Source organism: Rhamphochromis sp. 'chilingali' (genome assembly GCF_963969265.1).
Source record: "Rhamphochromis sp. 'chilingali' genome assembly, chromosome: 6".
NCBI classification, from domain to species: Eukaryota; Metazoa; Chordata; class Actinopteri; order Cichliformes; family Cichlidae; genus Rhamphochromis; species Rhamphochromis sp. 'chilingali'.
In genome coordinates this window covers 22,548,927-22,562,452 of record NC_137933.1, presented here as the reverse complement: position 1 = coordinate 22,562,452, position 13,526 = coordinate 22,548,927, and the positions used below count along the sequence as shown (strand labels likewise).

Below are 13,526 nucleotides of genomic sequence, written 5' to 3'. Positions count from 1 at the left end.
CTCTCCCAAAAAAAATCACAGTTTTAGTAACGCAGCAACGCTACATGCTTACGGGAAAGTAACAGTAATCTAATTACCTTTTTTGCAATAGTAATCCCTTACTTTACTCGTTACTTGAAAAAAGTAATCGGATTGCAGTAACTTGTAATGCGTTACTGCCCATCTCTGGATAGAAGGGCCAATGACAGTCTCTGGAAATTCAGGAAATGTATCTGTATGTGTTGGAGATGAATCCAGTGAATTAGAATCAAAAGTCCTTCTGAATGTGATCTATCTATGTTGTCTATTGCATTAAAATGCTGAAGGATTGTCTTAGGGAGTCTGAGTCATGTCCACAATAAAACACAAAGCATCGTTAGATCCGTAACACAAATCTGACCTGTTTCTAACAGGGCTGGTTCTCTGTTTGAGCTTCAAGGAACACTGGGATGATTTGTTTTTTGAAAACTGAAGGTGGATGCATTAAAAAATATATATATATCATTTATTTTTTTGAGGTTATCCTTCAAGTCAGACTGTACGGTGGAATGCACAGCAAATTGCCACAGGACCATGAAACAAAATTATAATACAAATGATTTCCCCAAACACCTGTGAATACTGGGTATCACGCCAGTGAAGTCAGCCTAGGACAATGCATCATAAGAATACCAAAGCAGACATCATCACTCTAACAGTGCCAGGATGGTTGTGTTGAGAAATGAGAATCATTGAGGGCTATGAAAAACAATTATGCAGCAGCCTTTGTGCACAGTATTTATGGAAGTGGCAATAAAGCATCATTACTGTCATCATAATGATTTACACAGTAGATTTCAACCAAATAGTCACCAAGCAATTTAATTTGCTATAAAAAAAAAGTGTAATCTGTTTGAGCTTTAAAAAAACAAAACAATGTAAAACACATAAATAGGACTTCGAATCAATCAAACAAACAAAAAAAAAATATTAAGGCCAGTTATCAAACTGAACTATTTTCTGTGATAATTTTTAAAATGATAGTTGTCATTTAATCAAACTTGCAGTTTGATCAGTTACCAAGCATCAGGATTTTTTATGTATCTGTTGAAGAAATACTTTATGTGCTGCACATGTAATAGACAACACATATAGTAAGTTTAAGTATTCCAATACAGCAAATTAGTTATTTCGATTCAGCATATACAAAATCAAACAGCAATGTCACGCAATGTATATTTAAATTTAAATATATTCTCATCACCCATATGGAAAAGAAATAAAAGACTTGCATAAGATTTGGCTTACTTCATATGGTGAATCATATAAGGCTTATATGATTTACTCATGAAAGTGGCCACTTTCTCATTACTTTCATATATTGTTTTAGTAAGTATCCAAAACATACAAGTTTCATTTATATAATTTTTCAAGGGATCTTACACTGAACAAAAATATAAACGCAACACTTTTGTTTTTGCTCCCATTCCCCATGGGATGGACGTAGAGACCTAAAATTCATTCCAGATACACAATATAACCATCCCTCCCAAACAGTGGTCACAAATCAGTCCAAATGTGTGGTAGTGGGCACATCTGCTATATTGAAATAATCCATCCCACCTCACAGGTGTGCCACATCAGGATGCTGATCTGACATCATGAGTAGTGCACAGGTGTACCTCAGACTGCCCACAACAAAAGGCCACCCTGGAATGTGCAGTTTTGTCTCACAGCAAAATGCCACAGATGCCACAAGCAATGAGGGAGCGTGCAATTGGCATGCTGACAGCAGGAATGTCAACCAGATCTGTCGCCCGTGCATTGAATGCTCATTTCTCAACCATAAGCCGTCTCCACAGGCGTTTCCGAGAATATGGCAGCACATCCAACCGGCCTCACAACCGCAGACCTCGTGTAACCACACCAGCCCAGGACCTCTACATCCAGCAGGTTCACCTCCAAGATCGTCTGAGACCAGCCACCCAGACAGCTGCTGGAACAATTGGTTTGCACAACCAAACAATTTCTGCACAAACTGTCAGAAACCGTCTCAGGGATGCTCAACTGCATGCCCGTCGTCCTCATCGGGGTCTTGACCTGACTCCAGCTCGTCGCCGTAACAGACTTGTGCGGGCAAATGCTCACATTCGATGGCGTCTGGCACGTTGGAGAGGTGTGCGCTTCACGGATGAATCATGGTTCACATTGTTCAGGGCAGATGGCAGCTGAGAATGTCCCAGTTCTTGCATGGCCAGCATACTCACCGGACATGTCACCCAGTTCCCACGAATATCCAACAACCTCGCACAGCCATTGAAGTGGAGTGGACCAACATTCCAAAGGCCACAATTGACAATCTGATAGACTCCATGCGACGATGTGTTGCACTGATTGAGGCAAATGGTGGTCACACCAGATACTGACCGGTTCTGGGTCCCCAGACCCCCAATAGCGCAAAAAACTGCACATTCCAGGGTGGCCTTTTGTTGTGGGCAGTCTGAGGTACACCTGTGCACTACTCATGATGTCAGATCAGCATCCTGATGTGGCACACCTGTGAGGTGGGATGGATTATCTCAATATAGCAGATGTGCCCACTACCACACATTTGGACTGATTTGTGACCACTGTTTGGGAGGGATGGTTATATTGTGTATCTGGAATGAATTTTAGGTCTCTACGTCCATCCCATGGGGAATGGGAGCAAAAACAAAAGTGTTGCGTTTATATTTTTGTTCAGTGTATATCTGTTTTCATTCTTGTTTGCTTCTCATACACGTTTCACACAAGACAGATGCAAACTTTATAAGATTTATATATATCTTTTCCATGTGTGCAGCCACATTATTAGGCACACCCACGGGTGGTCCTGGCATGTTTGGTGCCCTGGGAGAACTCTCCTGCAATCCCCAAAATGCGCTGTCATGATGTCGGGGCAGCATGGGTGCGAGCAACTTTTTTTGCCCATGCCATGATGCCGCCCCCACCACGATGCCGCCACGGGCAACCGCCCATGTGGCTACTGGGCACACCTGTAGATATGCTCAAGATTATCTGCTGAATAGGAGAGAAAGATTTAAGATGTGCTGTGGTTGTGGGTACCAGATGATGGTTTGACTATTTCACAAAGTACTGATCCTGACCCAGCGCTACGGTTTGCAGAGAATGGTCAGAAAAGGAAAATATCCAGGGAGTGGCAACAGTAATTCAAATAAGCACTTGTTAGAACAAAGGTATGCAGAAGAGCATCTCTGAATGAACAAAATGTTGAACGCTGAAGGACATGGGCTTCAGCTGCAGAAGATAACACATGCAACTGAAATCTGCAGCAAATGTGTGATGCTATCATGTCAATATGGAATGATTCCAGCAATAAGAATTAGGGCAGTTCTGGAGGCAAAAGAAGGTCTAACCCAGAACTAGCAGGGTGTATCTAATAATGTGTATGAATATACAAGCTTTGTGTCTTGTAAAACACATTCACATTCACAAAATGTTTCCCACGTGTCATTATTTTAGTCTTAATCTCAATATTTTGGGTATCAATTGCAGGTGAGTGAATCTGAAACAAAAGCCACATTCACATTAGCAGTACCTGTGAATAAATTACCAGCTCAATTTTGTGTTCAGTATTCCCACTGCATAATGCTGTTTTGAAGTTCTCCACCATATAAAATTTTAAAAAGATTTAGCTCTCTGTAATCATACATGAACGAATAACAAAACATTGTAACATAATGACCGAGTCTGTAATTGTAAGACAGCGCTGATTGAGTTCCATGACCCCTGTTCTGCTGAAAATCTATTGAACCCCGCTGCGTAATCTCAGACCAACAGGACAATCAATGAGCAAGTCTTTTTTCTAACAGGGGTAATGGGAACAGCATCGCAGCCGTCTTGTATAAAAATGAGAAATGTTGCAGTTTCATGGATACGATGATCCTTGTTATACGGTAATGCTATATGAGCCAGAGTTAAATCCCATAAATGGCAGTGGTTTGCAGTAAGCAGCTGGACACTTGTAACAGTAAAATAGTTTTATAGTGTACTGAGACAAATGCAGAAACGCTGTTTTAAGCGGAGCCATATTAACAGAATTAACTTCAATGACTCCCAACAAATACCAGTCTGTTCACATAACTCAGACCGGCTTCTCTACTTTGGCCTGCCCATTCAAAGTCATTTCAGTAGGAGTAACATTATAAGACCATACTACTCTCACTGGGTTTTAATTTTTATACTGAAATTGTTATTAGTGTTTCACATCATTCATAAGCCATCTTTCCACTTACCAAAAAACATTGCTGGTTTCCTTTTTCCTAAGAAAAATATTAGATGTAAGTATAACCACTCTTAGCTACGTTTGCTCTAGGAGCTTCACTTTGTTCTTGGCTTTTGGCATTACAACAGCTATATCACTGTGAAGATAAATGTGGTTGATTATTATGTTAAAACCTTCACCCAGTGCACCAAAATGTCTGTGTAAAATTTTGAGTGAGAAGAAAACTACTTGGATTTAAAGAAAAAAAGACTAGAAGGATTCGGTATCGACTCTATACAGAAGAACTGTGCTCATCAGGGTTCAGACTGCAGGCTTTTATTTTGTAAAAGCACCTCTGAGTGGTGGGAATTTCCCAGTGCAAACACACCAGGAGATACTCATAATACAGACTGTTGAATTAAATTCTTTCTAGTGTTGTTTCTGGAGGTAAAATAAGTCTACAGCAACATTTTAAAGAAAAACACTGTTTTCTTCTGTGAGGACTTAGACAAAGAGATTTAAAGTACTGTGAAAAAGTCTTGAGTCATCCCTTATTCCTCTCAGTTTTGCTTCCAAGGACCTTTTAAGGTAATTTTTATAGAGTGGTCTTGAGCAATAGTTCGTCAAGCTTTCTGAAGGTCTTTCAGGGATTTTTCTTTTTAGACATTGGCCTTGGTTTTCCCTCATTTTCCACCCAGTCCTTCTACTTTTTTAGAGTAATGCTGTATTCGTGTTTGATTCTTTCCGTATTTTTGGTTTGTTTGGTTGGTCATGAAGCCACTAAACAATGACTATGATTTAATTAAGAATTTAAAGAAGACACTTGATTTAACAGATGAACCAGTGTAGTGTCTACCTATATAATTTTTAATCGCATCCTTAGGCACTTGTTACCATCAGCCTGTTGCAAAATATCCTAATATTTTCCCATTTCTTTAGGTTGCCAATGCCAAATAAAGCAGTCTGACAGGAATAAAATAGTATTTTTGCACCAGCAACATGATTGCTCTAAACTGAAAACTTGGTATATCTCAGAATTGTGTGGCGTATGTCCTTAAAGACCAAAGAACATGTTTCCTAAAAATAAAACCTGCAGCAGTTGAATAGTATCTGAAGGTTCTGAACCTAAGAACTAGAAAAAAATCCAGCAAGAAAACAGACAAGACCCGACTAATACATCTGACCCTTTGGTTGATCTACTGCTCATCAGAAATGTTCTCAGTGGTGGCTCTCAATAAGCCATTCTTAAGTAAAGGAAACATCCGTCCATCCATCCATTTTCTGCCGCTTATCCGGGGCCGGGTCGTGGGGGCAGCAGCCCAAGCAGAGAAGCCCAGACCTCCCTCTCCCCAGCCACCTCCTCCACCTTGTCCGTGGGAAAATCAAGGCGTTCCAAGGCCAACCGAGAGATATAATCTCTTCAGCGTGTCCCGGGTCTGCCCCGGGGCCTCTTCCCTCTGGGACATGCCTAGAAAATCTCACCCAGGAGGCATCCTTGTCAGATGCCCGAGCCACCTCAACTGACTCCTTTCGATGTGGAGGAGCAGCTGCTCTACTCTGAGCCCCTCCCGAATGGCCAAACTTCTCACCCTATCTCTAAGGGAGAGGCCAGCCACCCTTCGGAGGAGGCCCATTTTCGCAGCTTGTATTAGCGATCTCATTCTTTCGATCACTACCTACAGCTCGTGACCATAGGTGACGGTAGGGGCGTAGATCGACCGGTAAATCGAGAGCTTCACTTTTACACTCAGCTATCTCTTCACCACAACAGACAGCATCCGCATCACTGTGGCCACAGCACCAATCCGTCTGTTAATCTCCCTTCTGTAACATAAAACAGGATTTTTCATTAATAATTCAAGGCTAAGAATCTTCACATGCTGCCTGTATGAATTACTTCATCCCTGTCTCCTAAGAAGTTGCATTTATATGCATTTATTCCTTATTAGCTTTTTGAGGGGGTTTTTTCAAGAGTAACATTCAGACCTGAGTTAGGGTCAAAAAAAGAAAAAAAAATCCTGAGTAGACAACATGATGGATGCACATTTAAAGTTGGCATGTTTGTAGTCTGCAAATGAAAAAATAAAAAATGTAGGTTTACCTTTAAAATATCACTATTTCTCTTAGGTAGACTTGTGCAAAGTTTTTCCAATGTGCTTGGCAATAAGTTGTTCTGAGCATCTTGGGGATCTTGCCACAGTTCTCCAGTGGATTTAGACTGTCTCCATGTCTTTGGTCTCTTAGTGTAATCCCAGAAGGACCCGTACCGTCTGCTGCAGGACAGTTCTTTATATTTCCCACTGTGCTTAAAACATCTATAGAGCAGTGTAGATAATATTATTTTTCTAGCCATTGTCAAGTCAATAACATGTTTAATAAGTCGATCAGATGTCCTTAAAAATGTCAGAAAACATTTTAGAAATATTACAGTATAACAATGAAAGTAAGATTTGCTTGTTTGGCATAATAAAAACTAAAATATTTAGGTTCTACGCTTTCTAGAATATATCAAACAGTGCTCTTATGAAGTGCAGGATTCTAGGTCTCTATAAGACACTAAAAATTTAATAAAAAGTCTATTTCTCCAGCTTTAGCTAACTGACAATATTCAGGCATGGGATTCATGCAGGCATGAGTGCATGTGTATTTTGTATATTAGCCATTCTGTACTAAATATGCAAATCTCAAAGAACACTTGCTGAAGCACTAGTTCTCATAGTTTAACAATATTTTGCACGCAGTGTGCGACAGGGACTGATAGCACTGAGAATAAATCATGTGAAAGTGAAGAGTTCTCCCCACACGCTGTATGAGTGGGTTTTAAAACTTATGTTGTATTTGACTGACTGTTTATCTCTGAGCTTTAATTAATGACCACAGTGAGCAAGAGGGACCTTCACACCCTCTTCTCACTACACTAATCAAGGCTGGAAGATCCCCTAATAATTTTCTCTTCAGTGTCACCATTTATTAGGTAGAATATAGAATTTAGTTGCTCGTTTTATCGCCTACACTCTGACGGCATTAGCATATCCACGTCCATTAGTAAGTTTGCTGTAGGAGATATTCCGGGAATGGAAAAAGGTGCTGATTAATTTTACAGTTATTCAAAGGATAGCTTAATGCGACACCACCTTGTGAGGTTTTGCAGTTCTCACGACTGAGAACAGGCAGTGAAATCATTGAAGATGTACTTGTTTTGGCTACATTCTGCCTTTCTCACATAAATTAAACACCTGTTAGACTGTACAGAGTTTAAAACTCCTGAGAAACATTTATATGCATCACTACAGCTGAATGTGGATTTTGACTTTTTAATTCAACGAGCAGTGAAACTTCAGTCTAAGGTAAAATGATGGAGATGCTTCTCTTCTGAGTGATCCAAGTTAAACTCCACTGAAATTTTGGGTCAAGCCCAAATTAAAGTCTAATTTGCTTCAGATATGAGTTTTACATAATATTTAACATTTAAGCAAACCATTATTATGATTGTTTTTGAGTTTTATGCCTGTGACTTTTATTCAAATTCAAAACCAACATGAGAAACACATTAACATAATGAAGTGAGTGTCTGAACCTGGCTTAAATTAACATAATCTTTTTTTATTGTGCCATACACAAACACATAATAAGACTGATTTGGTCAATTAGAAATACTTTGCCTGGTGTGTTTAGGATTGTCTGCAAATGGTTCAGCATTTCTGCGGTAAGGACGGGGAAATGTGTTTTGCCTTTCAAACAACAAAGAGTGCAAGCTGATACACGCTCAGTGGAAACTCTACACCAATTGTCTGCACTGCTTTAACTCTGCGCTCTGGGCAAGAAAAGAGGAAGTCAAGCTTTACCTTTAAAGTAAGTCTGCGCTTTGATGTGAAGGGTTTTATTATCACAAAATACTGAGGAAATGTGAAATGAATGCAGTGGGAAATATTAGGGAGTTTATTTAAAAGCCAGTTAAGGTTTCTGGAGGGACAGGAGAGGTTGTGCAGGGAGATGAAAGCAGATACCTTCAGATACGCAGACAAGCATGAAGTGAAAAAAATAGAATTCCTAAAGTAGCATATATAAAATCACAGGACTTTATGGTGCTTCAGAAGCATCATTTCAGTCATAAGCAAGCTGTCACATCAAGGTGTTCGTGTCAGAATTACATCAGCTGTGTCCTTGTATAGGACAATTCACTCATTTGCATAAGCAAGAGTCCAATGTACACACAATTTTCCATTCACTTGCCGTTTTCTTTTAAGTGCAAATGGCTAAAATTAGCTCTAGAACTTTCCCTGCGGTATCCTGCTGAAAATCTATTCACAGATAGATATATATCATAGTTTTACATCTATTGGCATTTAAATGCACGCCAGCTTTTATTAAAGGGCATGGTATTTAATACAAAAATGCACCCTATTTCATTTGCACACCTCCAGGATGCAGCTATAGCAAGACTGATACATGAACTTGTGAACTCCAAGTCTTCCCAGCTAGAAACAAGGTATTCATAGATTGATTGATTTATAGTGTGTGTGTGATTTAAGAGCAGATTTCAGATTTATTTATTTTTTAATTATGCATAACATTAACGTAAAATGTGTTTATCTTTCAGTTAAACATGGAGTAACAAAGACTAACTATTCTGATATCCTGAGTATACTTGGAAGCAGAGAAATACTTCATGCCAAAAAAGTGCTTTGAGGTGTTTCATGTGCATCTTCATCTTTTTGCCTGTGAAAATGCTGAAATCAGTTGTTACGAACACAACTTCAAGTAGCTGCTGTTCTCAGTGAAGAAGAAAAACACAAACATTTTACATGTTGCCTTTTAAGCCTGCAGGAAGTGAATATTTGACACTAAAGCTGCAAACTATGTACAAACCAGAAGTTAACAAAAGTTTATGAAATGATTAAGTAGATAAGCCTGCATATATGTAATCTGATTAGGACTTTGGCTGCACCATAAAGCTTTTTGCCGGTATGCTTCATATCCTCAAAGATTTTTGCAAAGTAACCTTGTGGCTACTCTCATCAAAATCCACTTTAAACCACTGCACAATCTGTTTGGTAAGTGGCACCACTACACAGAAAAATGAATGAAGCACTTCCACTCACATTACATTTACATTAAAGGTATTTAGCTCTTGCTCTTATCCAAAGCAAATTATGATGAGGGCAGCAGTAAAATTAGCTTAGGCTCAGACTGATGGTGCCCTGGTAATAGATCTAAGCAAACACAGCTGTAATGTGAGACAGGCTCTCTGGCTGAAAAGTTCTACAAAAAGAAATTAAGAGGAAGAGCACTTAGATGGTGAGGAAGAGGATATTTAAATATGAGTATATTTGCAAGAGGATCTGGAAGGAAGGGGTTTGAGCGGGTGACGTGAGTTATTTCTTGAGGAGGTTTTAAGCTTACAAGAAAAGGCAGAGGTTGTGCAGCTCTGCCTGAGATCGTTCTATCATCAGGAGTCAGGGAGACTTGGAAGAGTGAGGACCTGACTCTTAATAACACAAAGTAGGCTCATGGACTGTAAATGGTGAAGCAGTGATTTATTTGTATCACCGTGTGGGTGAACAGTCCCGCCACCCGTAATGACAAGGCCCAATTAAGTGTCGCAATTAGGTTTATAAAACTCCTGTTTGACAGCATGGAGACTGAGAGCAGTTTCTCATCCAACATTGTGCCAACTCCTCGGAGTAAAGTGTGGTGTAAGTGTTTGCTGCAGTAGCTGCATAGCTGTGCTTTTTGCTTTGGCGACACACTGGGAAACAGAGTGTATGAATGAACATGCAAATTAGGTGGTGGGTTTGATCATTCAAGGGGAAGGGTAACCGTGTAAGGCTTTGTATTTTGAAAAGAATAACAATATAGGCATCCATAATAATGGTAGGCTCAGACTTCTGTCCTGACAGTAATGGCCTGTTTCTTGAAATGAATTTAGAAACAGGCTGCTGGAAATTAGTGGTTAACTGCACGGCTTTAACAAAAGCAAAAATTATTTATTTATTTTTTTTCATTGTCAGAAAAGAAAGTTGACACTAAACAATGGAGAAAGCTGCTGCATAGAAGCCCTAACTGATTATGTTTTATATAAAGTCCTAGCAGAGTTGTTTAAGCTGTAAAATTGGTGCAATATTGAAACTGCCACCAAAGTAATATGTTATCCAGTGATATCTTAACTTTTACCAGCCCACCAGTCCACAATTTGAGCTCAGGCCAAAGTAACTAACAACTGTTTGTTGAATTTCAATTAATTGTATTAAAGATATCTCCACAGATATCACTGAGCTCCATATCATGACATTCAAACATTCATAACAATAATGGTAAACACTTCAGTTTGTTGTTTATTTGTAAACAAATATATCCAAAAACAAATATTAGTATAGTCAGACTCTGCTGACCTTTGGGTTACAGCCTAATTTGGAAACGTTAACATGCTGGCCTGCTAAGATTGTTAATGATTTTCAGCATTTTTATCATCGTTGGCATTTGCTTGGTCACAGATGCAAACTGTGCGTTTACTGCCTTTTGTTGTTGTAGATAGATAAACTCTACAAATATATCACTTTTGTAAGTCGTTGCGATCCAATATAATATTTAACGCTAGTTTATTAATTCTATAACTTGGTTATTTTAGCTGTTATTAAGTATATCTGACACATTAGAGCTTTCAGGGACCTAAAATCCACCTATTTGCTCAGCTCAAGACATAATAAACACACAAATTAAAACAGCAAAATACAAAGGATTTAAAATTCTGGTCAGTTTCTTTTTTTGTTTGTTTGTTTGTTTGTTTTTGTATTAGTGTGCTAATCTGTTTGCATATGTGCACTTGACTGAATTTTAAGCTTTGAAAGAAAAAGTTATGCCACTGATCTGCTTTTGGAAACTGCATGAATGAGAATATTAGTCTTTAATCTGGTGTTTTAGTTTTCTTCTGGGACACAGAAGAATTGAGCAACAGCTGCTACAACTGAGCAGTTTCTTTTCAGGCGTTAACAACCACATGAACCAGTGACTTGGTATTACTTGTGGAAATCTGCTAAACCTGATCTGCACCTTAAAATACACAATAAATAAACTAAGGTGATCCTCAGGGGGTTTTGTGGCCTGAACTTTTAAATAGGTGTGTGATCAGCTGCTTTCCAGCTGCTTTCACCAAGGAACCATTAAATTCATTATCATGTACATAATCGTCACCTCATTACCAACCATGAATTTGAATTCCTTGTTTTGAATTTGATTTCTTTTTTAAGAGAAAATAAAGAACAACACTGACAAGTAAATGCATGACCAGATTTGCTTGACGATTTAACTCATCTGCAGAAATTGTGTCAATTTTACCCCAATTGTATCCAGAGTGTATGCCACAGCTTATGTTTGTTCTCTGTGCTGGATGATGCTTATTTGCAGCAAATGCTTTTTGTGTTTTCTTCGGGTTGATGAAAATGATGAAAATAACAGGAAGGATGTCAGCTGTGCTATTTGGTCCTCACATAAGAGCACAGTGTGATCATTTAAAGCTTATTCACACTGAAGCATTGGGTGTTCTGAGATAATGCTGAGTTCAACACATTTAAGTGATTTCTTAGCATCCTCCACAGGCTCTGTTAGTGACATCTCCTGTGACAAACCCACACAAATGTGAGCATGTACGCAGAAGAACACATCTTCATTGCTTTGTTGAAGTCTTTGGATGATTTGAGAGGCCATTCACATTCTTCAGATAGCAATCAGCAGAACTGTACAGCCCAATTTATTTTCTAATTCATATCCTTCCAAGATTGAAGTCTCATTTCATTCCACTCAAAGTTTCTTTTTTCTTACTCTGAAATTCATAATCTTTTTGATGTACTAATGCACTAATTAAATAAAAATTGAAATTGTTCATATTTCTGATTGGGTTGTTGAAGAATATGGGGAAATTGTAAATGTTAATATAAATCAAGTGTGTTTTATAATAACCGCAGTCACCAAACCAACCATTTTACGTGTCATTTCATGTCGATTAAAAAGTTTTTCCCAAAACAGAAATCCATTAAGAAGTGTTTGTCATTATACAAATGTATTGTATTTAGCAAAACTTCCCTTCAGTCAGCATTCTGAGTTCATTAACGGTCTCCATTTTCTTGGATGGGATTATTACAGTTGGGAAAAGTTTTTAGAAAGTCCTGCAACAGGGCATTGAGTCTCCCAGAGGTCTTCATTATATGAGGACTTAGTGCCACTAGCTTTTAGAGTCAAAGAGTCAAGCTTTTCCTCCTGGGCACTAGGACTATCCACATTCTCCACCACGGGCACTCCCTCTTCACAGTCAAGGATACAGTAGGCAGCAGAAATAATGAAGGCCCTGTGCTTGTTAGCCACTACGTGCTTTATGCAGTCTCGATGTCATCATGGCCCGCTGCACTGACTGTGAAGTTTCCAAAACTGTTCTTGCACTTGAGTAACAGTCTGACTTTTCAGGTATGATGTAAACATCAGAAGAGAGCTAAGAAGGAAATTCCCTTTTCTTTGTAAAACAGAGTCAGCAATGTGCTCAAAATGTTCCTCAGAGATTCTTGACATGATAGCATCAAACAGTTGCTGGATGGGTGGAACAATGCTCAGTTGGTACCGAGGGGCTCAAAGTGTACCAAGAAAGCATCCACCACGCCGTGAAACCACCAGCAGTCATAACTACTGATACAAAGCAGGATGGATCCATAATTTCTTGTTGCTCAGAACAAATTCTGACTCTGCCATCATCATGTCGCATCAGAAATTGAGAGTCATCACCCGAAACAACGTTAATCTAGTCTGTATGAAATGGCCTGTATGGCCTGTGTTTTTGTATAGTGCTTTACTAGTCCCTAAGGACCCCAAAGCGCTTTACACAACATTCAGTCATCCACCCATTCACACACACATTCACACACTGGTGATGGTAAGCTACATTGTAGCCACAGCTGCCCTGGGGCGCACTGACAGAGGCGAGGCTGCCCAACACTGGCGCCACCGGGCCCTCTGACCACCACCAGTAGGCAAAGGGTGAAGTGTCTTGCCCTAGGGCATTGAGTCTCCCAGAGGTCTTCATTATATGAGGACACAACGACCGAGACTGTCGGAGCCGGGGCTCAAACCGGCAACCTTCCGATTACAAGACGAACTGCCAACTCTTGAGCCACGATCGCCCCTGGTGAACTGGTGTGGTCTTCTGCAGCAGACATGATTTTCTGCCTAATGAGTTTTTGTTAGAGTTATTGTTGGCTTCCTACCAGCTTAAAGCAGTGTGGCCATTCTCCTCGAATCTCTGGCATCAGCAAGGCATCTG

At 39.5% G+C, this 13,526-nt stretch overlaps 1 protein-coding gene across 2 annotated transcripts in view; it reads left to right on the top strand.

Moving 5' to 3' along the window:
* galnt18b (UDP-N-acetyl-alpha-D-galactosamine:polypeptide N-acetylgalactosaminyltransferase 18b) overlaps window positions 1-13,526 on the top strand; it is a 100,707-nt gene that overhangs the window by 60,321 nt on the left and 26,860 nt on the right. The gene's annotated exons all lie outside the window — the stretch shown is intronic.